Source organism: Lolium rigidum, chromosome 1, assembly GCF_022539505.1.
Source record: "Lolium rigidum isolate FL_2022 chromosome 1, APGP_CSIRO_Lrig_0.1, whole genome shotgun sequence".
Classification (NCBI taxonomy): domain Eukaryota; kingdom Viridiplantae; phylum Streptophyta; class Magnoliopsida; order Poales; family Poaceae; genus Lolium; species Lolium rigidum.
In genome coordinates this window covers 282,694,268-282,699,795 of record NC_061508.1, presented here as the reverse complement: position 1 = coordinate 282,699,795, position 5,528 = coordinate 282,694,268, and positions in this window count along the sequence as shown.

Below are 5,528 nucleotides of genomic sequence, written 5' to 3'. Positions count from 1 at the left end.
TATTGCTATATCGGGTTATGTGTTGATGAACATGGTTTATGGTTATATCTGTTGGAAGTATCATGGTTACTTGTTAATAATTATTAGCGGAGACATCGGTGGGTCAGTTGCTCGTTTTATGACGGCTCACTTGTGTTTCTTTAAAGCTTAGGATCCCGAGTTCCTGTTATCTGTTCCGAGACTGAGCGCTCTAACCACACGTGGGTATGCTTCTGGGTCTCCCCTTGACCACTGCCGGAATCTACAGCTTTGTCCAGTGGCCACAACTAGTTCGTAATGTTTTACCATTTGTTGTTGCGTGCGTGCCAGCTTGTTACTTAATTACTTTGGGAAGCCCCTGGGTGCCTTGTATCCCTTGTTTCTGGTATGCACGTATAGGTGCGGCACGAGCGTTTATCGCGTGCTGAAGCGGGTCATTCGCCCCAGTGTGTGTTTTGACCCTCGGAAGTCGTGGTCGCAAACAGCTAGGTCCGTCTCGGAGATACGGCAGGACTTCGATTCGGATTCAACTTGGTTAGGTGGCTTCCTGGACATTGTTGTCGTGAAGGAGAGTGCGAGTCGTGATATTCACCAGTCGCAAGTGGGTTGATCGTGCGTGTGGGCACATTTGGGCACCCCTGCAGGGTTAAATCTTATCGATAAGCCGTGTCCGCGGTTATGGACGACTTGGAGTTGTATGACTCGACCATAGACAACTTACACCTGCTGTTTCAATCATAATAACTTGCGTAGTAAGTTAGCACCACTCTAATAATAAATGGTTAAAACTTGACAACCGTGTGAGTGCCTTTGTAAGTACTTCCTTGCGAGGGGGGAACGCATCGGCTGTGTTATGTTTGAAGAGTATAGAACTGTTAGTTATGCGCTCTCTCACCTTCTCTGATAGACGACTGTTGTAGAGTGTCTCTATAGGTTTTTAGTGCTTGCGCGCTGCCGCTTAACCCCACCATATTGCCTATGACGTTCCTCTTGCGTCCTCTAAGTCCCCTGCGTGCCTCAAGTACAAAGGACGACTGGTTGACGAACGCTTATACGTCTTGAAGTCTTGTTAAGTACGAATCCGTACTTATTGCTGCTTCTACGGGATATAACCGGGCAGGTATGAAGATATGTTCGAGGAAGACGACGTTAGCAAGGTTACCCTTCCGACTTGGCCTGGGCAGGGTTATGGACGCCACTGGTTATCTTCAGGACTCTTAGTCCAATTTGTATCTTGTCCGTACTCGGACGTATTTGATCTTCTGTATGACTTGGATCTTTATATGGTATATTTGTATCTTGACTCGTCAGAGTCGTTGTTGTAATATATATGTTTCTTGTGGGCTCTATTGTAATCCTGTTGTAATGTTACCTCTCGTGATTGATTCCACCCGCATCGCGTGCATGCTTCGGCGTGTACGAGGCGCTTGGTGGTGCGTCTCCTAAAATCGATATCGTGCGGATTTCGGCGGATTCGCTGGGATCCTCATGGTACCGGTTTTGGGGCGTCACAAGTTGGTATCAGAGCCTCAGGTTGACGGTACCCCACTAGTCCAGCCTTTAGGATAACCTTGCCAACGGTCGTTGAGTTTAGAGTGTCAAAACTATTTTCTAAAATTCGTTGGATAGATCTGATTAGCTCTTATTTTTCTCCTTACCTATATTATTTCTCATCTTACCTATGCGAGTTTTGAGTCTTCTCTCTTATCTGAGTTTTCCGAGTCATAGGTTCCGACGTGGGTTGGACGATCTTGTCTTTATCCTATTAGGTCCTTTCTTTGAAGATTCCGCCGGAAGCATCTCATGGTTGACGTGAGCAACAACTCTTGTTAGTGGTGTCGCCCGATCAGCATGGAGCAAGAACCCTTGTTAGTGGTGTCGAGAAGATCAACACTTCGCCAGAAGAAGATTCCACCTTAAGGTCGGGTGATTGTTAACATGGTACAAGAAGACTCGATAGTTTAACCAACTCCCCCTTGGCTTGACGTGGAATCTCGGGGCGAGATTCCTTGTTAGTGGTGTCGACTGTAACAGCCCATGATAATACCCTCTAATAGTTTGTTGGTTGTTTTTTTTTTGTTTGTGCATCATAAGAATCATATGCATCTTATCATGTCACCTTTGTTTTATAAAAGTTGCATCAAATCTTGTCCTTGTGTTCTTGTTTGGCTCTCTCCCTCACATATTTCTCCATTTTATAATTAATCGATTTAGTAATTATTTTTGGAATAAAATTGTTTTGTCTTAGTTCCAAATAAAGTACCTATGTTGAAACTAGTTTTGGAACCTCCATCTCCCTCTATTTCAAATTCACATGATGAATTCATTTTTGGTTTTTACTAAATCTGAGAAGAAAAAAAAAGGGAAAAGAAGTTTTATTTTAAAAAGAAAAGAGGAATCCTATCCAAACCTAACCTCTACACTAACCATCCTAGTCGGAGGCAGCCCAACCAGACAACATTTTCTTCCTCTAATCAAGCCTAGCCGGCCAGTTTTTCCTTTCTTTGATCGACAAGGGCAGTGCCCTGTTTTGCCTCTACCCCGTACAGGAGCATGAGCATGGCGTGAGCAATCCCCACCTGCTCCCTTTCACTTTCCTCTCTCCCTAATCCCCGAGCAAAACCCTAGCTTCACCTCTCCACATCGCTGTTGCCCCTCTTTCCTCTGCGCCGCCGTCCCCTTCTTTCCCTCTTCCACACAGTAGAGAGCAGACTGAAAAAGCTTCAGTTTCATCAGAGAAAAACCGCCGCGAAATCCTCAAGCTTGCCGTCGCCTGGAGCCGCCGTTCGCTGCGCTGAGCGCGGGGATGGAGCCGACGTGGCGCCCTCCAACTCCTCGCTGAACCGGAGCCGGAGCTGCTTGGGCACGCCGCCGCCGCCAAGACGTACATGGAGCGCCGCTGTGCACGCCGACGACCTCCGCTTCGCCCCGCCGTCGTCTCCATCCTCCCCAACCTCTCCGTCGACGTGGTGAGCCTCCGCCTGAGTTCCCTGTCGTTCTCCCGATTCCTCTTTTTCGCCTTCTCGCGCTGACGCCGTCGTCCGCGTATGTTTCCGCTGTTCGTTGCTGCAGCTCGTCGTTGTGTCGTCAGAGCCTCGGCAGCGTCAATCTTTGACGATCTTTGCCTGCCTTCATTCAAAGGGCCGAGCCCCTCTCCTCAGTCATCGTTTGATCTAGCGGCTGGGTGGTTACATCTGCACCGAAGGTGAGACTCGAGGTCGCAAGACGCCCTTTTTCTGTGCAGTTCTGTTACGGGTTCAGTTAGCTGCTGTCGAATATTCAGTTAGTCTTTTGTTAGCACTTCCTCGCTGTTACCATGTACTTTCAAAACGTGCTGCAGCTCCACCTTGATGGTGCCGCTGTTCTGGTTTCCCAGGAAGCACAAATGTCCTTTTATTCTACTTCCCAGCAGTCCAAAGTCCAAATCCTAGGAACGCTGCAGAAAGTTCAGTTTTGGTTGACACCTTCAGATACCTGTTGCACTCAGCACTGTGACAGTCCAAAGTCCAAATCCTAGGAACGCTGCAGAAAGTTCAGTTTTGGTTGACACCTTCAGATACCTGTTGCACTCAGCACTCACAGTTCTACTCAATGCCTGTCCTCGTTTCAATTGAAAACCCAGCCAACCGGTGGTGCCCTTGTTTGATACTCAACAGGTCCAGGATCAAATTCCTTTGGCCTGTACAAAACAACCTCTCTATTTTGTTCTCTGGTTTTCAAATGCAGTTTAAAATTGAACTTCTAAACTGTGTAGTAGTAGTACTAAATGACAGGGATTGAAATTATTTCAAATCTGAACCTGTTACAAATTATTCTTGAATAAATAATTTGACCAAGTATAAAAACGGATTGTATAATTAAATATTTGCCTAAATCATAACTCTCAAACCGTAACTCGGATTAAAAAGTATTTTTATATGGTTTTCGATCAGAAAAATGCAAGGAACATAAATATGCCATCTATATACTTGTTTGCATCTCGCATCGTGTCGCGACGTGATAGTTTGTGCAATTCACCTCACATATATGCGGAGTATTTCGGACACCGACTAGGTTTCCCGCTCCGTTTAACTTTGAAGTAGCGCACCCTGCCATGTTGTACCATGCTAATCAACCATTAACTTCTCCGGTAGAAAATGCAACTTCAACCCTAATTATTTGTCCGGGGTTTCAACTCCGCTTAATTGGATAAGTTGCATCGCCGCACCATCTTTGCCATGTCATGCATATCATCCTGATCATGCCGGTTCTTTCTCCGTAGTTGTAAGATTTGCATCCGTTGTGTGTTCCAGCATTTGCTTCTTCTCGGATAGGATCGCGAAGTGGTGTGGTGAGATACGACAAGTTCTCCGGATGTCCCTCGGCAAGATTTAACAGGCAAACATTTCCCCTATACTTCTGCCCCTGCAGAAGTCGCTCACCTATTTTATTTTGCTTTCTCTCTCATGCTATCCTTAAGTTGCGTTCTTGTCACGTATCCCTTCCACTTGTTACCTCAAGCAGCCCATATTGCCACCACCAACCACCAACCTCCTACAGCTGTTGTTTGGTTATTGGGTCTGCCTTGCGAGTCGTAGTGCATGCTAGTGCTTTTTCTATATCGTGTTACCGTTATTGCTATATCGGGTTATGTGTTGAGGAACATGGTTTATGGTTATATCTGTTGGAAGTATCATGGTTACTTGTTAATAATTATTAGCGGAGACATCGGTGGGTCAGTTGCTCGTTTTATGACGGCTCACTTGTGTTTCTCTAAAGCTTAGGATCCCGAGTTCCTGTTATCTGTTCCGAGACTGAGCGCTCTAACCACACGTGGGTATGCTTCTAGGTCTCCCCTTGACCACTGCCGGAATCTACAGCTTTGTCCAGTGGCCACAACTAGTTCGTAATGTTTTACCATTTGTTGTTGCGTGCATGCCAGCTTGTTACTTAATTACTTTGGGTAGCCCCTGGGTGCCTTGTATCCCTTGTTTCTGGTATGCACGTATAGGTGCGGCACGAGCGTTTATCGCGTCGTCGAAGCGGGTCATTCGCCCCAGTGTGTGTTTTGACCCTCGGAAGTCGTGGTCGCAAACAGCTAGGTCCGTCTCGGAGATACGGCCGGACTTCGATTCGGGTTCAACTTGGTTAGGTGGCTTCCTGGACATTGTTGTCGTGAAGGAGAGTGCGAGTCGTGATATTCACCTGTCGCAAGTGGGTTGATCGTGCGTGTGGGCACATTTGGGCACCCCTGCAGGGTTAAATCTTATCGATAAGCCGTGTCCGCGGTTATGGACGACTTGGAGCTGTATGACTCGACCATAGACAACTTACACCTGCTGTTTCAATCATAATAACTTGCGTAGTAAGTTAGCACCACTCTAATAATAAATGGTTAAAACTTGACAACCGTGTGAGTGCCTTTCTAAGTACTTCCTTGCGAGGGGGGAACGCATCGGCTGTGTTATGTTTGAAGAGTATAGAACTGTTAGTTATGCGCTCTCTCACCTTCTCTGATAGACGACTGTTGTAGAGTGTCTCTATAGGTTTTTAGTGCTTGCGCGCTGCCG